We start from the raw sequence: 27,389 nt of genomic DNA on the forward strand, positions 1-27,389 counted from the left end.
AGCTAACATTTCAGTCTCACAGCTGCAGCAAAAAATCAAGATGATCGGGAAGCTTCGTGAGGAGGTCGACGTGATAAGAATGGAGTCTTTGCGGTGGAAAGAAGGTATGGACCACTTTGCTGTAGAAAAAGAGACAGCTCGAGCCCAGTTATCATCGTCCGAAACCCAACTTCAGAAAATGAAGGAAATAGGCCTGGTTCAAGCAAGAAGAATTGAGGAGCTTGAGGCTCGGTTGGCCTCTGTACTTGCCAAGGCCGAATCCGATGCTGAAAAGGCAAAGGCCGATGCGGATGCGCTCGTGGCCGTCTATCGAGCCGATGCTGAAGCTGCCTAAGTCCAGGTAAGAGATGCAGCCGAGTCTGCCGATATTCGAGCGCATTGGGTCGCCGAACTTGCTAAGTGCTGATCCAGAAAAGAAACTCTCGAGGAGATCCATGCTCGTGGTTTCGATCTCTCTGAAGAGATAAAAAGGGCCAAAGAACTCAAAACTGATGCTGAAGCTCTGGTTTCTGATGGCGATGATGATGCCGATGGTAGCAAGAGCTGATCCAAAAATGGGGGGGAGCCTGATAAAGAAGAGACCGCTCCTGATCGAGAAGTTTAGTTCTTAGTTTTTATGTTGTAATCACCCATATAGATAAATTTGTATATAGACATATCTCCCTTTTTGCCGACTTGCTTCTGTTTTTCTTTCCTGTCTTGTGAGGAATTTATTCACGCCTTATGGATGTTTTCACAATGATTTAAACAACTTAATCAAATTTTGACTTCGTAGTCTCTGTAACCGAGCGAGCGCTTACTCAAACTTGGAGCGATGTAGCCCTTAGGCTTATTAGTTGTCAATGATTCGATCTTGAAGAAATATAGCCCGTAGGCATAATGGTCGAGTGAGTGCTTGCTCGAACTCGAAACAAAAGTAGCCCGTAGACTTAATCGAAGAAATGATTCAAACTCGAAGTAATGTAGCCCGTAGACGTAATGGTCGAGTGAGTGTTTGCTCGAACTCGAAATAAAAGTAGCCCGTAGGCTTAGTCGAGTGAATGATTCGAACTCGAAGTAATGTAGCTCGTAGGCATAATGGTCGAGTGAGTGTTTGCTCAAACTCAAAATAAAAGTAGCTCGTAGGCTTAGTCGAGTGAATGATTCAAACTCGAAGTAATGTAGCCCGTAGGCGTAATGGTCGAGTGAGTGTTTGCTCGAACTCAAAATAAAAGTAGCCCGTAGGCTTAGTCGAGTGAATGATTCGAACTCGAAGTAATGTGGGCCGTAGGTATAATGGTCGAGTGAGTGTTTGCTCGAACTCAAAATAAAAGTAGCCTGTAGGCTTAGTCGAGTGAATGATTCGAACTCAAAGTAATGTAGCCCGTAGGCGTAATGGTCGAGTGAGTATTTTCTCGAACTCGAAATAAAAGTAGCCCGTAGGATTAGTCGAGTCAATGATTCGAACTCGAAGTAATGTAGCCCATAGGCGTAATGGTCGAGTGAGTGTTTGCTCGAACTCGAAATAAAAGTAGCCGTAGGCTTAGTCGAGTGAATGATTCGAACTCGAAGTAATGTAGCCCGTAGGCTTAGTCGAGTGAATGATTCGAACTCGAAGTAATGTAGCCCGTAGGCGTAATGGTCGAGTGAGTGTTTGCTCGAACTCGAAATAAAAGTAGCCCGTAGGCTTAGTGGTCGCGTTTATCTTAATTCTGATTGCAAAATAAATCTCAAAATAGAGGAATTTTCCTTGGATATAAGATGCCGATAAAGAAAACTTTCTTTGCACGTTATTACACGCCTGGGTTCGGGCCAATCTAAATGAGCATGGTTCGCTTCGACCATTTGGCTCTTACAATTTTTCCTATTGGAACCCTGTTGTTATGAAATAACTTTCTTGCGAGGCCTCAGATATTATTGTAAATGTTGCACGATCGATGACTGCCTCATTAAAAACCTTGCCGAAAAACCCATTTGGGATAAAACCGGTCTAAGGGAAAAAGAGTGCAACACGTGCTTTCAAGCGAGAGATCCATCTTAGCCCTTGTTCGGACTTCTGCAGGGGTCAGTTTTGAGATATAAACTAATATGTAAAGGTTGTACCTTAGCAGTAGTACCGTTTTAGATGTGATACATTTTAGCTGCTTGATAGTTGTTTGCCGTTTATAATGTCGAGCCTGTACGATCCCTTTCCGATGTTCTCGAGCACCTGATATGGTCCTTCCCAATTCGGTCCTAGTTTTCCTTCATTCGTATTTCGGGTATTGATGGTAATTTTTCTTAACACTAAGTCCCCAGGCTTGAAATGGTGGAGCTTGGTTCTTCGATTATAATATCTTTCGATTCGCTGCTTTTGGGCGGCCAATTGGACGAGAGCAGCTTCTCGTCTTTCGTCCGATAGTTTGAGGCTGGTATTCAAAGCCTCGTTATTTGATTCTTCCATCACGAATCGAAATCTGGCACTGGGTTCACCAACTTCGACTGGTATCAATGCTTCGGACCCATATACTAAGGAGAATGGGGTCGCCCCCGTACTGGATTTTGACGTAGTCCGATATGCCCAAAGGACTTCGGGCAGGATTTCTCTCCATTTCCCTTTAGCATCGTTCAACCTTTTCTTTAAGTTTTGAATGATAGTTTTGTTCATTGATTCGGCCTGTCCATTCCCACTAGGGTGGTATGGCGTCGATAGTATCCTTCTTATCTTGTGGTCTTCGAGGAATCTTGTTACTTTGCTGCCAACGAATTGTTTTCCATTGTCACACACTATTTCGTCGGGTATCCCAAATCGGCATATGATATGATCCCAAATAAAGTTTATGACTTCTTTCTCTCTTATATTCTCGAACGCCTGCGCTTCAACCCTTTTAGAAAAATAGTCAGTCATAAATAAAATGAATTTGGCTTTACCTGGGGTCGATGGCAGAGGGCCGACGATATCCATTCCCCACTTCATGAACGGCCATGGGGATAGGACTGAGTGGAGTTGCTCTCCGGGTTGGTGGATCATCGGTGCAAACCTTTGACATTTGTCACATTTACGAACAAATTCCTTCACATCTTTGCCCATATCGATCCATTAATACCCTGCTCTAATTATTTTTCGAACTAATGTATCAGCTCCAAAGTGATTCCCACAAGTACCCTCGGGCACTTCCCGTAGGATGTAATCGGTATCTCCCGGACCCAAGCATACTACCAACGGTCCATCAAACGTTCTTCGGTACAGCGTTCCGTCCGAAGCCAACATGAATCGAGCAGCTTTAGTCCGTAGGGTTCTGAAATCTTTAGGGTCCGATGGGAGTTTTCCGCTCTTCAAGTATTCAATATACTTGTTTCTCCAATCCCAAGTTAAGCTTGAAGAATTTATTTCGGCGTGACCTTCTTCGATTACCGATCTCAAAAGTTGAACAACATTCCCCGAGCCCGAATTATTTACCTCGACCGACGACCCCAAATTCGCAAGCGCATCGGCCTCATTATTCTGTTCCCGTGGTACATGCCGTAAAATCCATTGTTTGAAATGGTGCAAAGTGACAAGCAGTTTATCTAAATACCTTTGTATTCTACCTTCTCGAACTTCGAAGGTTTTGTTTACTTGACTCACCACCAGCAAGGAGTCGCAATTGGCTTCAATGACTTCTGCTCCTAAGTTTCTAGCTAGCTTGAGACCTGCAATCATGGCTTCATACTCTGCCTTGTTGTTAGTCAACCTGATAGTTTTAATAAATTGCCTAATAGTGCTACCTGTGGGCGGTTTCAAAACTATGCACAGCCCGGACCCTTTCACGTTCGAAGCCCCGTCCGTAAAAAGGATCCATACCCCCGATGATGTACCTGATTTCAACAGTTCTTTTTCGATTTCGGGTACGAGGGTTGGCGTGAAATCGGCCACGAAGTCTGCTAAAATTTGAGACTTGGTGGTCGTGCGGGGTTGATATTCGATATCGTACCCACTGAGTTCGACGGCCTATTTGGCCAGTCGGCCTGATAACTCGGGTTTGTGCAAAATATTACGAAGCGGGTAAGTGGTTAACACATATATGGGATGACATTGAAAGTACGGCCTTAACTTTCTTGAGGCGCTTATCAGTGCAAGTGCCAATTTTTCTAGAATTCGGATATCTAGTTTCCGCTTCTCCTAAGGTTCGACTCGTATAATAAATGAGGAATTGCGTACCTTGCTCTTCTCGAACTAGGACACCGCTTACGGCGACTTCCGATACTGCCAAGTACAAACAAAGTTTTTAGTCTGTTTTTGGAGTGTGAAGTAGTGTTGGGCTTGATAGATATCGCTTTAGTTCCTCTAATGCTTGTTGGCACTCCGGGGTCCAAGCAAAATCGTTCTTCTTTTTGAGTAGAGAGAAAAATTTGTGACTTTGGTCAGATGATCTTGAAATGAACCGGCTTAAGGCTGTAATCCGACCCATTAGCCTTTGTACGGCCTTCACGCTGTCCACAACGACGATGTCTTCGATGGCCTTGATTTTATCGAGGTTAATCTCTATTCCCCGACGTGACACCATGAAGCCGAGGAACTTGCCCGAACCGACCCCGAAAGCACATTTCTCGGGGTTGAGTTTCATGTTGTATTTCCTTAAAATCTCGAACATTTCCTGCAAATGAGTCAAATGGTCCTCTGTGCGCAGGGACTTAACTACCATGTCATCAATATAAAATTCCATTGATTTTCCTATTTGTTCTTCGAACATTTTATTTACTAGGCGTTGGTAAGTAGCCCCTGCATTTTTTAGCACGAAGGGCATCACATTATAACAATACGTTCCATATTTGGTGACAAATGAAGTCTTTTCCTGGTCCTCCGGGTTCATCTGGATTTGATTATACTCGGAATAGGCATCGAGAAAAGTAAGGATCTCGTGGCCGGCCGTGGCATCGATCATGCGATCGATGTTGGGCAGCGAAAAGGAATCTTTGGGGCATGCTTTGTTCAAATCCTTATAGTCCACACGCATTCTAAGTTTGTTCACTTTTTTAGGGACTACAACTATGTTGGCTAGCCATTCGGGATATTTCACCTCCCGAATGGACCCTACTCGAGAAGCTTGGTTACCTCGTCCTTTATGAATGCGTGCTTTCTCTCAGACTGGGGTCTTCTCTTTTGCTTCACCGGTCTGAACCTGGGGTCCTAACTTAGCCGATGCGTCGTTATGTTCGGCGGGATCCCTGTTATATCTAAATGGGACCAGGCAAAACAATCAATGTTATCGATAAGAAATTGAACGAGTTTCTTCCTGAGTTCGAGGCTCAACCCCGTTCCCAAGTATACCTTTTGCTCGGGCCAGTGCTCGATTAATGTGACTTGCTCTAGCTCCTCAATTGTTGATTTGGTGGCGTCGGAGTCATCGGGAATCACGAAAGATCGAGGGACCCTTTGATCATCATCCTCTTCAATTTTCTGGTTGTCTGGCTGGGTTGAAGCCGATGTCTGTGATTGATATTTGGTGTCCCGTTCTCCTTTCGGGCCCGATCCTTTTATCGGTGAAAGTGAGGACATTGGCTTAGCTTTGTCGACGACGAACATTTCCTTTACGGCTGGTTGTTCTCCGTACACCATTTTGACACCTCTCGATGTCGGGAATTTGAGGGCATGGTGTAGGGTCGAAGGCACAGCTTTCATGTTGTGGATCCATGGCCTTCCGAAAAGAGCGTTATATCTCATATCGCCTTTGATCACGTGAAACTTTGTTTCCTGGATGGTTCCGGCCATGTTTATTGGTAGGATTATCTCACCTTTGGTGGTTTCACATGCCATATTAAACCCGTTTAGAACCAGAATTGCGGGTACGATATGATCCTGTAGGTCGAGCTGCTCTACTACCTTCAATCGGATGATGTTGGCCGAGCTACCTGGATCGATTAACACAAGTTTAATTTTAGTTTTATTCATGAGTACGGATATTACCAGTGCATCGTTATGAGGTTGGATGACCCCTTCTGCATCTTCATCATCAAAGGACAAAGTCCCCATGGGTGCGTAATCTTGAGTGCGAGATTGCTTTTCCCTCACCATCGATGTTTTAGTGCATTTAAGCACTGGTTCCTGAGGGGTATCGATGCCGCTGATGATCATGTGGATGACGTGCTGCGGTTCTTCTTGCTCGTTTTGCTTGCTGAAATCCCTGCTTTTAAAATGGTTCTTCGCCCTATCACTCAGAAATTCCCGAAGGTGCCCTTTGTTAAATAAGCGTGCTATTTCCTCTCTTAGTTTCTTGCAATCTTCCGTTCTGTTGCCATGGGTACCATGATATTCGCACGCTTGATTGGCATTTCTTCGGGCAGGATCAGTCTTCATGGGTCGAGGCCATTTAGTGTCTTTGATGCGTCCGATTGCTGACACGATAGCGTATGCATCAATGCTGAAGTTATATTCTGATAATCGAGGTGCTTCTATAGGATCGGCATATTTATCGAAGCCGCTCTTACTGAGCCGTTGTTCACCCGATCTGCGACATATGATCGATATCGGTCTCTGTTCGACCTTTGTTCTCTGTTGATCTCCTTTTGGTTTTTAGTAACTGTCCTGTTCTGATGAACGGGTCCGTACGGAGCTCCCAATTGATCATCCTCGACCTTAATTTTCGATTGGTATCGGTTGTGTACATCTGCCCAAGTTATCGCTGGATACTCGATCAAATTTTGTTTCAGCCGATGTGATACTGTCGAACTTACCTCGTTCAACCCTTGGGTGAAAGCTTGTACGGCCCAATCGTCTGTGACCGGGGGTAATTCCATGCGTTCCATTTGAAATCGGGATACGAATTCCCTCAGCATTTCATCCTCCCTTTGCTTTACTTTGAAGGGGTCTGATTTCCTTGTTACAACCTTTATGGCACCAGCATGTGCCTTTATGAACAAATCTGCTAACATGGAAAAAGAATCGATGGAATTCGGCGGTAAATTGTGGTACCAGATCATCTCTCCCTTCCAGAGGGTCTCCCCAAACTTTTTCAGCAACACGGATTCGATCTCATCGTCCTCCAAATCGTTGCCTTTTATGGCACATGTGTAAGAGGTGACATATTTGTTAGGATCGGTGGTACCATTATATTTAGGAATTTCGGGCATACGGAATTTTTTGGGGAGTGGCTTCGGCGCCGCACTCGACGGAAAAGGCTTTTGTATGAATTTTTTCGAATCAAGCCCCTTTATCATTGGTGGAGCCCCCGGGATTTGATCGACCCTGGAATTGTACATTTTCACCCTCTTGTCGTTGGCTTCGACTCATTTTGTGAGTTCCTCGAGTAATTTAGTAATTCCGGGAGTAGTCCCCGATTCTTGCTCGTTAGATTTCACTATGGCAGGCTCTGTTCTGGGGGTGACTTCTCGAAGTGTATTGGAATCCAGCCTGCTTTGTGCGCGAGTTTGGCTCTGTAGCTGAGCTATCGCTACTTGTTGGGTTTGTAGTATCTCGAAGATTATACGTAAGCTGGCCCCGATTTCTCCCGCGTTTTTGGTGTCTCGGGCTACGGATCATGTACCGCCCTGAATGCTTCTTTCCGGTTCGGAACGCTGATTCGCCTCCAAAGCTATTTGTGAATTGACATCCAATGGTATTTCGGCTCGAATTTCGGGTACTTCGATTCGAGCCTCGGTGCCATCGTTAATTGGCCTTCTGGCCCCGGGTGCCAAGTTGTTGGTTTCATCTTGAAGGCCGTCTTCGTAATCGATCGGTGAAGCCATTTGATTGGTTGTTATTCGTAGCTGATCCGAAATTTAAGATTTTTTCAAAAATAAGCGCAAAGCACAATGGCGTATTTTTTCAGATTTGTATCAAATAACCACTGTTATCCTCGGCCCCACGGTGGGCGCCAAATTGTTTACTCAAAAAATGAATAGAGTTAAATTTATACGCAGTTCCGAGGATATGTGGCGTAACTTAACACAAAATATAAGGATAAATAGAAATATAAATATAGATTGCAGAGAATGCGAAATAGATAAGGTTGTCAGGAACAATGAATCTTAGGATTCAACAAATAGAATCAATCTAAGAAATCTGAAAGAACGATTCTTTACTGTAGAAGAATATAGCACCTTTATTATAATATAAGCTTGAGAAAAACTTATTTTACAAAAATGGTAACCAAGCCCTTTTATAGTGGAGGGATTTGGCTCTAAGCATAATAAAATAAACATTCAGTGGGAGACCCATGATAAGTCAGCTTTTTTATAATTTCTGCCAAGATTCTCTCTAGTGGGATTGCAACGGCTTTTGTCTGCGAGCTCGATCTTGCTTAGAACCCTCGATTTTGGTTTGAGCTTGATTTCGGCTCGAACTTGTGATCTTGGTTCGAGCCCGATCCTGGCTCGAGCCCTCGAATTGATTCGAGGTCAATGTTGGTTGGTCTCTGGATTATCAGCATGATAGGTCTACTCTGCATCATGGTTCGATTTCGATTCGAACTTGATAATGATATCGAACTCGACACGGATCGACCTCCCCGAGTTCGAGGTTAGTTTGTTCCATCTTCGGGATCTTACTTCGGTAGATCATCGTTCGAACTCGATCAGACGTGCTAAGACCGAAATCTATTTCGACCGTATACATATATAACCTAGTCTATCCAATTTCATATAAATCAATGTTCTAGAGGAAATACTTAAAGAAGTTACGTAAGATCTTTTTTTGTCTCTTTCTTCAACAATCATCTGATTATGGTAACTTGTAAGTTTTACTTCCCTTTTAAATGTATGTGGCACTTCTTCTACTATATGTGAAAGTTTTTAGTAAGATAAAAAAAAATATTTTTATATTAGTAATAATTAAATTCAAACTTTTTATTTAATTTTTAATTAGATGATTTATAAGAACATAAATATCTGTAATCTTTTATATACAATAAATTTCACAAAATAATTTTACTAAAGTTTGTACCCAGTCAAATACACTCATATAAGTTAAGACTGCATGAATATCTTTTCGTATGATAGATGCCTTTTCTAATCTCATATCCTCTTCTTGTTGTTGGCAATATATTTCCCTCAAAAAGCGGAAACTTATGAATTAGCTTAATTATTTAATTGAATAAAATAATCCATATTTCTTAACACGGATGTTCTTCTTGATGTGACAAAATTTATGTCAACTTTTGCTCATTCTTTGATACAATAAAAGTTTTCGGGATGATATGATTCACTATCCCAAATGGAGATGGATAAATTAGAATTCTAACCCTAAAGGAATTTCAAAATTGAGCTACAACATTGAAAAGTTATTTCCTTCAGTCATGCGAAGTTAATATTGGTTACTGATCGAATGCAGGCCAATGAACTCAGAAAAGTATATGAAGTTCTTGATATTATTGTCTTTGGCCATCTCCCCCCCCCCTCCCCCCTCCCCCTCCCCCCCCAAAAAAAATCACAAATAATTGTCATTTTGACAAATTATATACTAAAAAGTATTTGACGTTAAAAATAAGAATAAGTCATTTATTACATTTTTCAAATTTATTCTTACTATTCCCGCTAGTCAAGAGCTCGTTTGGCCACGCTGTTAAAAATTACTTATTTTGAAAAGTATTTTTATTCAAAAGTACTTTATGCTATATTTGATAAGTAAATTGTATTTGGCTAATCTTTTCAAAATTACTTTTGATATCAAATTATGATAAAAGACAATAAATATTTAGCTTACAATTATCATTATTTAAAAAAGAGAAATTTTAAATATTTGTTATAAAAAAATAATTAATTTTTTATTTTATTTAATTAAAGTATAAAACATAAAGTAATATATCTTAAAAGATTTTAATCAATATAAGATATAAGTATATAAAAACAATACTATTGGTAGGAATATATGTGCTTACAAGTTACATGTATGAGAAACACTATCACTTTTTGAGAAAATAACAAACTAAGAAGTATGCATACGTCAATTATATTATATGTATATATATAAATAAAACTGTAAATTGGAGATCATATAATATTGGTATACTACAAAGGAAAATAAATTATACCTTATGAAGAAAGTGCTTGAAACTCGTGATTAGGCTTATTATTTCAAAAAGTAATAGGAGACAAAGAAAAGAAGAAACAGCGGAAGAGAAAATAAGAGATCTATTTATAGTAGAAAGATTATCCCAAATAGGAATAAGAGAAGAAGAATAAAAATACGGTAAAAATGAAAAGAGAAAAAAGGGATGGTAGAGATAAAAAAGAGAGAGTAAAAGTTAATTAATAAGGGATAATTTAAGAAATATAATTTTATGGTAATAATATTTTTATCTTGAAAAAATTAATTTTTTGCTTCTGCTTCTGTTTCTCGGAAGAAGCTAGAATTTATAGCCACTTCCCAAAAGCAAAACAATTGCTTCTACTACTGCTCAAAAACACTTCTATATTTTGGCCAAACACCTCATATTTCCAAATATATATTTATTTCGCAAAAAAAACCTTTGACCTTCCTTAACTTGGCCAAACAAGCTCTAAGTATCAACAATTACCATATATATATATATATATATATATATATATATATATATATATATATATATATATGGATCTTCCCTGGCACCCAATTGACAATAATATTCACTTCGTCGTTGTGTAATTTCTCTATTAGCAACTATATCTGTCACTGATAAAATATTAGTGCATTTATATGTCAATCTACACTTTTTTGATTTACCTAATTAGGTCAATTATATCCCTCTTTGACCACACCGATAAAATAAGGAGGGTTGAGGAAGTAAAGAAAAAACTTTTAAAAATTATTTTAAAATAGAGGAAAAGTTTAAAAACTTGTTGGCGTACTTGTATTTTTCGGCTTTTCTTTTCGGTCTTCTAGTACTAACTATTATTGAAGCATATCTTTAGAGAAGCAAATGGCGTGGTTGACCAATTAGCCAACAATGTTTACAAACTTGTTGGTGTATTTGGGCGAGGCCTCGGGGCCTCGAGTTTTAATCAGACGATGCGGGGACCAAGTTTGGACTTGGAGAAGCTGCTGAAACAGCAGGGCTTCTGGTGTGTTCGCACCTGTGAAGGATTTGTCACAGATGCGGCATCGCAGAAGCGGCTCGTTGACCGCAGGAGCGCATTTGGGCTGCGTGGGCTGAGTCTGCAGATGCGGACATGGGGGGCGCAGATGCGCGATCGCAGAAGCAGTCAGTGGTCCGCAAAGGCGGGCAAGGTTGCAGGCGCGACTCGTACGCCGCAGAAGCGGGCTCGCAGAAGCGAGCCATTTTTTCGCAGATGCGGACTTAGGCCAGCTGAGGGAGAGTCGCATCTGCGATGCACTTTCCGTAGATGCGGAGCCACAAAAGCGGCCGTTTTTCCACAGAAGCGAAAATCGCTGGAGGCAGAAGCTTCATTTAAGTCGGGACTTAGACCATTTGGGTTTATTTATTGCATTCCTTGGGCGATTTTGGAGCTCTTAGAGAGAGGGTTTTCACCTAACTATTGGAGGTAAGCAATTTCTATCCAATGTAAGTTAAATACATAGATTATGGGTAAATTTTAAGATGAAAAATTATGAAAATTTTGGGTTTAGATGAATAACCTAGGTTTTGATAAAAATTGGATTTAACCATGAAAATAATTTTGGAATTGGGTGAAAATTATATATTTGAGTTCGTGAGGTTATGGATAACATTTATCTTCAAAAATTTCCGGGATTCGTGCACGCGGGCCCGGGGGTGAATTTTAAGAACCTTCCAATTTGGGTTGGGTAATTACTCTAATAGTTAAATTATGAACTTTTGAACATGTATTGATTAATTTATATAACATTTGACTAGTTTCGGATTGTTTGGCATCGAGTTGAGATTTTAAAGCATATTTGTGGATCGGGAGTGAGCTTGGGATCGAGGTAAGTCTCTTGCCTAACCTTGTAAGAGGGAACTCATCCCCTTAGGTATATTTTTGTTGTGGATTACTTGTGTGGGGAGCTACGTACGCACTAGGTGACGAGAGTCCATGCGTAGCTATATTCCATGAGATGTCCGGGTAGTCGTAGATTTACATCATGCCTTGATTGTACTGTTATGTTTATTATGCATATTAATTGTCTAAAATAAAGCTGAGATTAGGGATTGTAAGGTTGAAACTCTCCAATTTAGGTTTCTTATTTTTGGGAAGAATTGAGGAATATATAATAACTCTAAGAAATACATGTTCACTCGCGTCGCAAGTACTTCCGCGAGCGAGGTAAACTTCTCTTCTCTCATGGGAGCGAGTCGTTCGCCTCTGCAAGTTAATAGATGCATCTATGGTTCGTGTCGTTCGACTTTCGGCAGTACACACAATATATTTTTTGATCGAGCCGTACGACCTCGGCATAAATCGTGCGTAATAATACTCGTAGCCTGATTACACTTGATATTACTTTATGGCTCGATATTATAAATTATTAAATGACAGAGATTGATCCGAGGTTAATAGATGTTGGTTGGAGACTTTGAAATTTATTATTATTTAATGGGTCATTTATTCTTTGCTTGACATTGTATCATTTTTATTATTTCCATATCTCATACCTGTTTAGAATTTCGGTATTTTATTGTTGGCCCATAGTAAGTGTCGAAGTCGACCCCTCGTCACTACTTCTTCGAGGTTAGACATGATACTTACTGGATACATGTTGTTTATGTACTCATATTACACTTTTGCACTAATCGTGCAGGTTCTAAGGAGGCAAGCGCATCTGGTAGTTATCCCGGCGCAGACCCCTCATACTTCGAAACTTAGTAGTGAGCTGATTTTCGAGTCCGTTTGGCAGGACCTGAAGTCTCTCTTTTGCTTTTATTTTCTGTCTATTCCATTTCAGACAGTAGTTTAGTATTTTGTATATTCTACTAGTAGCACACACACTTGTGACACCAGGTCTTGGAATCTTGCTAGTAGACATTTGATGATTTTTAGAGTATGTAGTTTATCACACTTGTCCTTATGATTTCTCACACTTTATTTTATCAAATCTCTCACCTCTCACTTATTTAATAATTTAAAGTCGACCATTTCCAAAATGTTAAAAAGGGATAATTACACGATTAGTTCACCGTTGGCTTGCCTAGAAGCGACGTTGGGTGCCATCACGACCTATAGGGAGAAATTGGGTCGTGACAACATGGTATCGGAGCACTAGGTTCATGTAGGTCTCACAAGTTATTAGTAGGCCTACTAGAGTCATGTGGATTGGTGCGGAGACGTCCATACTTATCTTCGAGAGGCTATTGGGTGTTAGGAAAACTACTCTTTCTTCATCTCATATCGTGCAGTTGAGAACGCGCACGATAGATATTCCCGATCATGGAGGAGCTACTCCCCCTATTGCTAGAAGTCGAGGCAGAGGCCGAGAGAGGGCTCCAGCTCATAGTAGAGGACGAGGACGTCCTAGAGTTGCTCCTGTTATGCCACTAGTGGACCCAGTAGAGGATACTATTATTGAGGAGCAGGGCGAGGTGCCTGCAGCAGAGCCAGCCCCAGTGGATTTCATGTCCACACCGGGATTCCAGGATGTTATGGGTCTTGTGCTGCGGTTCATGGATTCTATGACTCAGGCTGGTTTATTTCCAGCAGACCCGACCACATCTCAGGCAGGAGGGGGAGCACAGACTCCTACCTTTTAGGCTCCAGGGCATGCAACTGCCATGTATCAGACCCCGGGTGCACTACCAGTGGGCGGAGCTCAGCCAATTGTAGTAGCTATACCTGAGCCTAGACTAGCTGCGGCCGGTGATCCGAAGAAGCTATTGGACAGATGGACTAGGCTACATCCTCCTGTCTTTGGAGGTGAGTGACATGAGGACCCCCAGGACTTTATTGATTTGTGCAGGGACATACTGCACAACATGAGGATATTGGAGTCCCACGGGGTGGACTTTACCACCTTTCAGCTGGAGGGAAGGGTCCGAAGATGGTGGCAGTCCTATCTTCTCGACAGACCAGAAGGTTCTCCTCCCATGAATTGGGACCAGTTCATACGCCTCTTCCTGGACAAATATATTCCACCCTCTCAGAGGTAAGAGTTGCGATTTTAGTTCGAGAAACTCTAGTAGGGCTAGATGTCAGTGACCGACTATGAGGCGAGATTCTCTGAGTTGTCTCGCCATGCATTTATGATACTTCCTACCGATACAGAGAGAGTGCAGAGGTTTGTTGCTGGTTTGCACTCTGCTATCCAGGCCATTATGGCCGAGAAGTTGATATGGGGACTTCTTACGAGCTAGTTATGGAGATAGCTCGGAGGATCGAGGGTGTCCATCAACGGAGCCGAGAGTAGACGACAATGGATATGCGATTTCGATATTTTGGGGAGTTCAGTGGTGCCCCGGCTGGGGGCAAGGGTCATTTTGTGAGGTGTCAGTCTAGCAGGCCCACATATCCAGCACCGCCGCCTCCTCGGGGTGCTCCGGTGCTGCCCTATTTCAGCGCCATGCCAGAGAGTTCCTACCGCCCACTAGCTATTCAGGATTCCTCTAATGGGTATCCAGGCCATCAGGGTCAGACTTCAGGTCAGCAGTCCACCGTTCCGAGGGGTTGTTACGAGTGCGGGGATCCTAGCCATATGAAGAGGTTTTGTCCCAGAATTCGGGGCAAGGCAGTACAACAGGGTCATCAGCCTATGATTCGCCAATTTTCAAGGAAATCATGACCATGAATTTTGCCGTCTATAAACTTCTCCACTACCTTTTACTTTTACAAACTCTTCTTCTTCTTTGAATTTTCTTAGAACCATACTGCAAAATCCCTATTTCTCAGTACAATCTCATTACTCAAATTTCTTATCATCATGTCTTCTACTACCGTTATTCCCAAAAACTCTGGCCTTCTCATTGGTGGTGGCCCTAAAAAGAATAAAACGTAGGATGTCGATGTTGAATTTGAGCCTCCTATTGTTAACACCATCATACATCTTCAACTTAACTCCCAATCGGACGTTCAAATTCAAAAGGAAACTATCAACCCCCATAATGATAGAAATTGGCCTATCTGTAGGTACCCTTTTTCCATTCGCCCTGTTAGCATTCCAGTCATAAAGGAAGATTGCGACTGGAATAGCATCGAAATCTTTACCCCCAATGAGGTGGAAAGGACCACCTTTAGCATACCATGTTTCATCTATGTTTATACATATCCTTTTACTTTAAAATTGAGCCAAGAAATTGATCCTGTAATTTTAGAAATTTTCCACCGCTACCAAATCTGCTTGGCTCAGGTGAGTCCATCAATATGGCGTATGGTGGCTTGCCATAAAAAACTGTGCTCCGAGGCCAGGGAAACCCTTACTCTCGCATATTTGATCAACCTCTACTCCCCGAAGAATTCTGTAGAGGAGGTATTAAACTCAGCAAAATGGCCACGCCCTCGTTACCAGTGTAGATGATGACAATGATTGTGGCTGGATGGAGCGGTTCGTTGTCATTTCTACCAGAGACATCCTCCCGGCAATAGCCCCTGCTATTCCTGAATCCTGAAATTTTACATGTAAGTTTTCAGATATCTTTTCTTTATTGTATTGAATAAAATTTCCTCCTTCGCTAACTTTTATTTTCCTTACGCTAGCTACCCGTTGGGAACCACCATCGGTACAGAACTTGGCCTAATGGGTACAAAAATATCTAGACGTTCCACACCAGACTCCCGTAGGTTGAAAGAGATTACTCCCAGATTTAATAGGAAAGCCAAAAACCACGGTAAAAGTTTTCTTCTTTCCCTTTCAACCTTCAACGTAATTTAGAATCAATTCACTGACTTCCTTTCATAATACATAGGCCTTCCGAAGGGGTCTTCCATATGCCCCATTGTTGATTGATGACCCAGATGAGGTTCAACGACAATTGCAAAATCTCCTTAACCGGAAGAGGGCTCGTGAAGCCGCCCTGGCTTCTGATGAAGGTGCCTCCTCCCGGAGTCCCCATCCCAAGGATAAGAAACCAAAGAGAAGACATACCTCTGCGGCTGGGACTTGAGAGAAGACTTCAACAAAAGAAGTTTCAATTGGACTGGCCACAGTGGTCCTTGATGAAGAAGAAACCAATGATGAAACAGTTTCTCTCCAAAGAAGAAGAAGAAGATATTCATCAGTTCAACAGGGAGAACGTAAATTACCTGAACCGGGAGAACTTCAAGCGCTCTCCCGGTATATACGGTACCTAGGGAGGATCATACGGTAGAGCTTGTTCGTCACTTAAGGTTCTTGGCTGAAACGAAGGAATTTCATTAGTGTTAGGATTTTAGTGTTTGGTGGAGAAATGTTGATGTAGCGGCGTAGTAGCAATGTGTCACGATCCAAATTCTCTCTCCATGAATTGTCGTGACGGCACCTAATCTCTACTACTAGGTAAGCCTAACACTTGCGGAAATGAAATGAAAAACATGAAAATTTAACAAACTAACAGTAACAGATATTTTAATAAGCAATTGAGATGTGCCGAACAGTAAGCCTAACCTCGGTCGAGTAGTGACGAGGTCAGGTCAGGCCCACTGGTATATAATAAAAAAAAGGAGAATACGCAGTATAATAAGAGACTAAAGTTCAACAAAGGAAAGCATAGTGAAATAACATAACAGTGCACGGAATTAAGCGATAGGGGATCTCCCGAGATACCATCTCGTAGTCACAAAAGTAAATATGCAGGGAGAACTCCCGAGGTACCGCCTCATAGTCTCAAAGTAAATGTGCAGGGGTATCTCCCGGGATACCGTCCCGTAGTCCCAAAAGTAAATATGCAAGGGGGTCTCTCCGGATACCGTCCCGTAGTCCCAAAGTAAATACACAGCGCAATCAATTACAAACGACAAGTACAACAAGAGAATCTACAGTCTAGACTAAGTACAAGTCGGAAAAGAAGCAGGATTTCAATAGGTATGCTACACAGAGTTCAATTAAGCAAATAAGGAACGTAGACATGTTATTCTAAGCTAACAGGGTAACTACCCATGCTAGTATATTCAATTAAGGTGGAAATAGGGAGTTTCTTAGTAAAAATCAGGTTTTTCAACAAATAGCCCGTGTACGCACTCGTCACCTCGCGTACACGGTGCTCACATAGTAAAATCAGTACCAAATCCTAAGGGGATTTCCTCCACACAAGATTAGGCAAGCCACTTAGCTCAAACTAAGCTCAATCAATCCGTATCAATACTCTTTCTAAGAAAATCCGACTCCGAATGGCCCAAATCTAGCCAAAATCAATTACATATCATAAATATAACTACAAAGAACTAATCTAGCTACTGAAATCAAAGCTAAAGCAAGAAATTAATTATCCCCAAAAAGTCTCCCCAGGCCCACATCTTGGAATCAAGTAAAAATCACAAAATATGAACACCCATTCACTCATGAGTTCACTCATACCAAAATTACTCAAATATGATACCAAAATCTCGATCAAAATTCCAAAATTCGGCCTAAGAACTTTTCTCAAATTTTCCCCAATTTCCAACCCAAATCACTAATTTAATAATGCAATTAAATATATAATCATGGGAATTAACCAAAACTAGGTAAAAATCACTTACCCCAAACACCCACGTGAAACTCCCTCCAAGAATCGTCTAATTCCGAGCTCTCAAGTCCAAATAGTGAAAAATGACATAAACCCTCAATTTTAAACTTTTAAATCTGCCCAGGTGTTCCCTTCTTCGCGAACGCAGCCACTATCTCGCGTTCGCGTATAACAAAAAATTCCCTCTCGCGAACACGTACCGTTCACTTCCTGGTCCTTCGCGAATGCGATACCTACTACTCGAACGCATAGACCAAATGACTGGGGTCCCCAGCTGCCTCACTTCCTCTACGCGAACGCGTTCCATTCTTCGCATTCGTGATGCTTCCACTGACCATACCTTCACGAACGCGGGCTCCTTTACATGAACGCGAAGAACAAACTTGAGCTGGCGTCCAGATGCCTTACGCGATCGCGAGACCTCTCTCGCGAACGCGATGAAGAAATGCCTGCAACAAAAATACCAGAAATCTGCTATCTTCTCTTAAGTTCAAAAGGTCCGTTAACCATCCAAAATCAACCCGAGGCCCTCGGGACCTCAACCAAACATACCAACAAGTCTTAAAATACCATACGAACTTAGTCGAACCCTCAAACCATATCAAACAATGCTAAAATCACGAATCATCCTCCGATTCAAACTTAAAGAACTTGAAACTTCCAAATTCGACAACCGATGCCGAAACTTATCAAACCACGTCCGATTGACCCCAACTTTTGCACACAAGTCATAATCAACCTTACGGACCTACTCCAACTTCTAGAATCCGTATCCGACCCCGATATCAAAAGTTCACTACCGGTCAAAATCTCCAAAACTTCGACTTTCGACATTCTAAGCCTAAATGAGCTACAGACCTCCAAAACACTATCCAGACACGCCCCTAAGTCCAAAATCACAAAACGGAGCTAACAGAATCGACAGAACTTCATTCCGGAGTCGTCTTCACACAGTTCCAACTACGGTCCAAATCCTAAGGCTTAAACCTCCCTTTAGGGACTAAGTGTCCCAAAACACTGCAAAAACTAAAACAAAACCTCCCGGCAAGTCACAATACCAGAAAAAGATATGGGAGAAGTAGTTAATAGGGGATCAGGGCTATAACTCTCAAAACGACTGGTCGGGTCGTTACATCCTTCCCCTCTTAAAATAATTGTTCGTCCTCGAACGAGCATAAAGACATACTTGAAGTGGTAAAAAGATAAGGATAACGGCTGCGCTTAACATGCTCGGTCTCCTAAGTCGCCTCCTCGGCCGGCTGACCCCTCCACTGAACCTTTACAGAAGCAATATTCTTCGATCTCAGCTTTCGGACCTACCTGTCCAAAATAGCCACTGGCTCCTCAACGTAAGATAGATCCTTGTCCAACTAGATTGAGCTGAAATCCAATACATGAGTCGGATCGTCGTGATACTTTCGGAGCATAGAAACATGGAATACTGGATGGACCTCTGCAAGGCTAGGAGGCGAGGCAAGCTCATAAGCAACCTCCCAAACATGTTGCAACACCTCAAATGGGCCAATAAACCATGGGCTTAGCTTGCCCTTATTTTCAAACCTCATAACGCCCTTCATAGGTGAAACCCGGAGCAAGACCCGCTATCCAACCATGAATGCAACATCGCGAACCTTCCGGTCCGCATAGCTCTTCTGTCTGGACTGGGCTGTGCGAAGTCGATCCTGAATTACCTTCACCTTATCCAGGGCATCCTGAACCAAGTCTGTACCCAATAATATGGCCTCGCCTGGCTCGAACCAACCCACTGGAGACCGACACCACCTACCATAAAGAGCCTCATACGGTGCCATTTGAATGCTCGACTGATAATTGTTGTTGTAGGCAAACTCCGCAAGTGGCAAGAACTGATCCCAAGCACCCCCCAAAATCTATCACACAAGCGCGAAGCATATACTCCAGTATCTGAATAGTGCGCTCGGACTATCTGTCCGTCTGAGGGTGAAATGCTGTCTCAACTCAACCCGAGTACCCAGCTCCTGCTATACAACCTTCCAGAATCGTGATGTAAACTACGTACCCCGGGCAGAGATGATAGATACCGGTACGCCATGAAACCTGACGATCTCGCAGAAGTAAATTCGAGCCAGCTGCTTGAAAGAATAAGTAGTCATCACAGGAATGAAATGAGCTGACTTGGTCAGCCTATCCACAATCACCCTAACTGCATCAAACCTCCGCTGAGTCCGTGGGAGTCCAACAACGAAATCCATAGTGATACGCTCCCATTTCCACTCCGGAATCTCTAACTTCTGGAGCAACCTACTCGGCCGCTGATGCTCATACTTCACCTGCTAGAAATTTAGGCACCGAGCCACATACTCCACTATGTCCCTCTTCATCCTCCTCCACCAGTAATGCTGCCTCAAGTCCTGATACATCTTTGCGGCACCCGGATGAATAGAGTACCGCGAGCTATGAGCCTCCTAAAGAATCAACTCACGCAAACCATCTACATTAGGCACACATAGCCTACCCTGCATCCTCAATATGCCATCATCCCCAATAGTGACCTCCTTAGCATCATCGTGTCCTTAAGGACAAGCAGGTGGGGGTCATCATACTGACTCCCCCTGATACGATCATAAAGAGAAGACCGAGAGACCACACAAGCCAATACTCGACTCGGCTCAAAATATCCAATCTCACAAACTGGCTGGCCAAGGCCTGAGCATCCAATGCTAAGGATCACTCTACTGCTGGAAGGTATGCTAAACTCCTCAAACTCTCCGCCCGGTGACTCAAAGCATCGGCCACCACATTGGCCTTCCCCGGGTGGTACAAAATGGTGATATCATAGTCCTTAAGTAGATCCAACCTCCTCCGCTGACGTAAATTAAGATCCTTTAGCTTGAACAGATGCTGCAAACTCTGATGATCCGTGTAAATCTCACATGGAACACCATACAAATAGTGGCGCCTAATCTTCAGGGCATGAACAATAGCTGCTAACTCAAGGTCGTGGACAGGATAGTTCTTCTCATGCACCTTCAGTTGTCTGGACACGTAAGCAATCACCCTACCATCCTGCATCAACACCGCGCCAAGACTAATCCGCGACGCATCACAATATACATTGTAAGACCCCAAAACTGTAGGCAATACTAATACTGGGGCTATAGTCAAAGTCGTCTTGAGCTTCTGAAAGCTCTTCTCACACTCCTCTTTCCACCTGAACGGAGCACCTTTCTGGGTTATCCTGGTCATATGTGCTGCAATAGATGAGAATCACTCTACAAAGCGACGGTAATACCCTGCCAAACCAAGAAAACTATAGATCTCCGTAGCCGATGACAGTGTAGGCCAACTCTGCACTGTGTCCACCTTCTTCGGATCCACCTTGATCCAATCACCCGATACTACATCACCCAAGAATGCCACTAAGTCTAGCAAAAACTCACACTTAAATATTTTTGCATACATCTTCTTTTCTCTCAAAGTCTGAAGCACAGTCCTCAGGTGTTGCTCGTGATCCTCCCGAGTCCGAGAGTACACCAGAATGTCATCAATAAACATAATGATGAAAGAGTCAAGATAAGGTCGGAACACACTGTGCATCAAATACATAAAGGCTGATGGGGCATTGGTCAGCCCAAAAGACATAACAAGAAACTCATAGTGACCATATCGGGTCCTGAAAGTAGTCTTCGGGACATCTAGCTCCCGAATCTTTAACTGATGATAGCCTGAACGTAAGTCAGTCTTGGAGAACACTCTTGCACCCTATAACTGATCAAATAAGTCATCAATATGAGGCAATGTATACCTATTCTTCACAGTAACTTTGTTCAGCTGGCGATAATCAATACACATACGCATAGAACCATCCTTCTTCTTTACAAACAAGACCGGAGCACCCCAAGGTAACACACTAGGCCGAATGAAGCCCTTATCAAGCAACTCCTGTAAGTGCTCCTTCAACTCCTTCAACTCAGGAGGAGCCATACGGTATGAAGGAATAGAGATGAACTGAGTGCCCGACAACAAATCAATGCCGAAATCAATATCTCTGTCGGGCGGCATGCCCGGAAGATCAGCTGGAAACACATCTGGGAAATCACTGACTATTGGAATTGACTCAACTGTAGGGGTATCAATACTGACATCTCTTACATAAGCTAGATACACATCACACCCCTTCTTAACCATTCGTTGAGCTTTAAGAAATGAAATGACTCGTTTGGGAGTATAGTCTAAGGTAACTCTCCACTCTAATCGCAGTAAGCCTGGCATAGCTAGCGTCACGGTCTTAGCATGACAATCAAGAATAGCATAATGGGGTGACAACTAGTCCATGCCCAAGATAACATCAAAGTCTACCATGCTGAGTAATAATAAATCACCTCTGGTCTCAAAACCACTAAGAGCAATCAAACACGACCGATACACGTAGTCCACAACAAAAGAATCTCCCACAGGAGTAGACACATAAACAGGGGAACTTAAAGAATCCCGAGATACGCCCAAATGTGGGGCAAAATAAGAGGACACATATGAATATGTAGAGCCTGGGTCAAATAATACCGATGCATCTCTATGACAGACTGGAACAATACCTGTAATGACAGAGTAAGAAGCAACTGCTTCTGTACGAGCCGGAAGAGCATAATCCCTGGCCTAGCCTGGCCTCCCCATCTAGGGAGACCTCGACCTCCCCGACCTTCACCTCGAGCTGGGTGAGCAGGTGGGGTGGTAGCTGGTGCTAGAATCATAGCCTGAGGACCCGGTAGAGAATGTGGTGGCTGAGAAGTCTGTGGAGGTGCAACCCTCCTAAGTCTGGGGCAATCCCTCACCATATGGAAGGTGTCGCCATACTCAAAACAACACCTCATAGGGCATGGCTTCTGCGAGTGACTCGGTCCAGGTCTGCTGGACTGGCCGCTAAAAGCACCCCGAGCAGGAGGCACACTAAATACTGGCGGTGCATAATAAGGCTCCTGGGGCCTAGAAGGGGCTGGAACAACACTGGCGGCTGGAAGAGTTGCATGAACGGGGCGACTCACATAACCCTTACCATGGCGAGCTGCTGGGGCATGAGCTGCAGAATAAGAACCAGTCTCTCGAGACCTTTTGGCCTCTCTCTCCTCTCGATCCCGGGCAAGCATGCCCTCCAATCTCCTAGCAATACTCACAACCTGCTGGTAAGGAATATCCATCTCCAGCTCCCTGACCATACTAATCATGATACTAGGGTGGAGTCCCTCAATAAATCGTCAAACCCTCTCTAGAACTGTGGCAACCAAGGCCGGTGTATGTCGGGTCAAATCACTGAAGCAGACTGCATACTCTAAAATAGTCATAGCACCCTGGCGTAGCTGCTCAAACTCTGTGCGCCATGAGTCCCTGAGGCTCAGAGGGACATACTCTCTCAAAAACATGTCCGAGAACTGAGTCCATGTAAGTGAAGCTGCCTCATCCGGACTACTCAACTCATAAGCACGCCACCATTGATAGGCTGCTCCTCTAAGCTGAAAGGTGGTAAAAGAAACCCCACTCGTCTCCGCTACGCCCAGAGTATGGAGAATACGATGACACTCCTCCAGAAAACCCTGAGCATCATTTGAAGCCAATCCGCTGAAGGTAGGCGGGTGGTACTTCTTATACCTTTCAAGTCTGAGTTGCTTCACCTCAGAAGCAGTTGTCCTAGTCTCATGCTGAACTGGGGCTACTAGCAGAATAGGAATGAACTTCGGGGCCTGATCAACTTGGACCCTCTGCTCAGGAGTGCAGGCTGCAGGAGTCTATGCCCCTCCCCCGGCCTGAGATGCGGCGGGAGCTAATGGAATCAATCAAGCCTGAGCTAAGGTGCTGAACATGCTCATGAAATGGGCTAGAGTCTCCTGGAGGGCTGGTGCAGCAATAGGAATCTCTGGTGCCTGCCCTCCAGCTAGAACTGCTGGGGGCTCCTCTGCCCTCCACCGTGTGGCCGTATTCTACCCTGGCCTCGGCCTCTAGCGGCTCTAGTAGGGGGCGCGGGTGCCTGGTCATCAGATCCTCCGGTACGGGTCTTCACTATCTGTGGGAAAGAATAGAATAGAAAAGTTTTAGAATTTGATGCCAATGACTCGCACGACAAGGAATCAAAAGAAGTATGATTGTTCCTAACAGTTACATAGCCTCCCGAAGATAAGTACATATGTCTCCGTACCGATCCGCGAGACTCTAATAAACCGACTTGTGACTCACGACACCTATGAACCTAGAGCTCTGATACCAACTTGTCAAGACCTAAATTCTCCTTCCATGAATCGTCGTGACCGTACCTAGTCTCTACGACTATGTAAGCCTAACATTTGCGGAAATGAAATGAAAAACATGAAAATTTAACAAACTTACAGTAAACAGATATTTTAATAAGAAATTGAGATACCGCTCGGCATATTCAATAATCAACTCTCAAAATATACGTAACACTCCCAAGACCCGGAACACCATAAGTCACAAGCTTCTACGAAGTTCTAACTGTTCTATACATCAGTGTCTATAGAAATAAGAGAAGAAGTAACATAGGGGGGTTAGAGGGGGACTCCGAGGATCTGCGGTGCGAGCAGATGTACCTTGAAGTTCTCCAAAAACAGCAGCGACTGCAACTAAGGACGAGGCTGGTAAAAGGAACCTGGATCTGCACACAAAAAACATGTGCAGGAAAGGGCATGAGTACACCACAGCGGTACCCAGTAAGTGCCAAGCCTAACCTCGGTCAAGTAGTGACGAGGTCAGGTCAGGCCCACTAGTATATAATAAAACACATATAGGAGAATAAGCAGTATAATAAGAGACTAAAGTTCAACAAAGGAAATCACAGTGAAATAACATAACAGTGCACGGAATTAAGCGACAGGGGATCTCCCGAGATACCGTTTCATAGTCCTAAATGTAAATATGCAGGGAGAATTCCCGAGGTACCGCCTCATAGTCTCAAAGTAAATGTGCAGGGGGATCTCCCGGGATACCGCCCCGTAGTCCCAAAAGTAAATATGCAGGGGGATCTCCCAGGATACCGTCCCATAGTCCCAAAGTAAATACACAGTGCAATCAATTACAAATGACAAGTACAACAAGAGAATCTACAGTCTAGACTAAGTACAAGTCGGAAAAGAAGTAGGAATTCAATAGGCATGATGCAAAGAGTTCAATTAAGAAAATAAGGCACGTAGACATGTTATTCTAAGCTAACAGGGTAACTACGCATGCTAGTATATTCAATTAAGGTGGAAACAGGGAATTTCTCAGTAAAAATCAGGTTTTTCAACAAATAGCCCGTGTACGCACTCGTCACCTCGTGTACACGGTGCTCACATAGTAAAATCAGTACCAAATCCTAAGGGAATTTCCTCCACACAAGGTTAGGCAAGCCACTTACCTCAAACCAAGCTCAATCAATCCGTAACAATGCTCTTTCCACGAAAACCCGACTCCGAATGGCCCAAATCTAGCAAAAATCAATTACATATCATAAATATAACTACAAGGAACTAATCTAGGTACTGAAATCAAAGCTAAAGCAAGAAATTAATTCACCCCAAAAAGCCTCCCCGGGCCCACATCTCAGAATTGGGTAAAAATCACAAAATATGAACACCCATTCACTCATGAGTTCACTCATACCAAAATTACTCAAATCCGATACCAAAATCTCGATCAAAATCCCAAAATTCGGCCTAAGAACCTTTCTCAAATTTTCCAACCCAAATCACTAATTTAATGATAAAATTAAAGACATAATCATGGGAATTAACCAAAACTAGGTAAGAATCACTTACCCCAAACACTCACGTGAAAATCCATCCAAGAATCGCCTAATTCCGAGCTCTCAAGTCCAAATGGTGAAAAACGACATAAACCCTCGATTTTGAACTTTTAAATCTGCCTAGGTGTTCCCTTCTTCGCGAACGCGGCCACTATCTCGCGTTCGCGTATAACAAAAATTCCACGGACCAAATTTCCTCTTTCGCGAATGCGAGGGACCTCTCGCGAACGCGTACCTTTCACGTTCTAGTCCTTCGCGAACGCGATACCCACTACGTGAACGCGTAGACCAAATGACTGGGGTCCCCAGCTGTCTCACTTCCTCTACGCGAACGCGTTCCACTCTTCGTGTTCGCGATGCTTCCACTGACCATAACTTCGTGAACGCAGGCTCCTTTGCACAAACATGAAGAACAAACTCAAGCTGGCCTCCAGATGCCCTACGCGATCGCGAGACCTCTCTCGCGAACGCGATGAAGAAATGCCTACAACAAAAACACCAGAAATCTGCTATCTTCTCTTAAGTTCAAAAGGTCCGTTAACCATCCGAAATCAACCCGAGGCCCCCAGGACCTCAATCAAACATACCAGCAAGTTCTAAAATACCATACGAACTTATACGAGCCCTCAAACCACATCAAACAACGCTAAAATCACGAATTATCCTCCGATTCAAACTTAAAGAACTTGAAACTTCCAAATTCGACAACCAATGCCGAAACCTATCAAACCACGTCTGACTGATCCCAATTTTGCACACAAGTTATAATTAGCCTTACGGACCTACTCCAACTTCTGGAATCGGAATCCTACCCAGATATCAAAAAGTCCACTACCGGGAAAAATCTCCAAAACCTCGACTTTTGCCATTTCGAGCCTAAATGAGCTACAGACCTCCAAAACACTATCCGGACATGCCCCTAAGTCCAAAATAACCTAACAGAGCTAACGGAACCAACAGAACTCCATTTCAGAGTCGTCTTCACATAGTTCCAACTACGGTCCAAATCCTAAGGCTTAAACATCCGTTTAGGGACTAAGTATCCCAAAATACTCCAAAAACCAAAAGAAAACCTCCCGGCAAGTCACAATAGCAGAAAACAATATGGGAGAAGCAATTAATAGGAGATCGGGGCTATAACTCTAAAAATGACACGACCGACCGGGTCGTTACACAATATTTTACGGTGCCTAGAGAGAGTGACTCAAAGAGGTTTCATGGTGGTTTTGGGATAGCCACGTTGGCAGAGATCCAGCGGCAACTGTTGGAAAGAAGAAGATTTATTTTTTGTTTTTTAATAAGACTATTTATTTTAAAACTCCATGTGTTATTTAATGATTGGTCTGTTTTGCACGTTGTTACAATCCATATTTTTGTACGTGAAAGTACGTCGTAAGTCAATTGATGTAAGCTTGAAAATGAGATCCTCTTTGAAAGTATATAAAGAGATTTAGTGATGTTACGTCCCATTTTTGCAAGCCTTTAAGAGTTATCATTTGGGGAAAAATGTTTCTAAGGGGACATTTTGTTACACACCCTACTTCAGACGTCACTGTCATTATAGGATTATCTAATGTAATCTCAAAAAGGACGAAATCCTTCTACAAGGATAAGAAAGGTTTACCGAAGTCTTAAGTAAGTTAAGACGAATATGAGACTTATTAATCATAATTTAAATGAGTTTAAAGTCATGATATGAAGATGTATGATGTTTGGATATGAAATATAAAGTTTGGGAAAATCGGATTTAAGTTGCGAAAAAACCGACTAAGGATTTGCCTTGTAATGAAGCTTTTTGAGCAATATATTTCGTAAGATTTTTTTTTTCTTTTTGGGACATATTATATACAAAATTGAAGGTCTTTGAGTCTCGTTTATAACACATTTAACCGTTCGTTGATATGATATAGGAGTAGAGAGATATTCGCATTTTTGCGAGACTGCGCACCCATGGGACCCACAAAGTCGGGGAAAACTTCCAGCTTGTATTAAAGTCACTTCTCCGTCGTTTTAACTCCTTTTTCTAGTCCAAAACAGTTCCCAAATGCTCTCCAATGGTTCCTCCATGATTCTAGGGTGAGAACCTAAGATGAAAACATGAATCCAATGCTAGAAATCCCGTGGTGCTTGCCAGATCGTAGTTCTTCGTCATGTGGCTGTTT

This window comes from Nicotiana tabacum, chromosome 13 (genome assembly GCF_000715075.1).
Source record: "Nicotiana tabacum cultivar K326 chromosome 13, ASM71507v2, whole genome shotgun sequence".
Lineage (NCBI taxonomy): Eukaryota > Viridiplantae > Streptophyta > Magnoliopsida > Solanales > Solanaceae > Nicotiana > Nicotiana tabacum.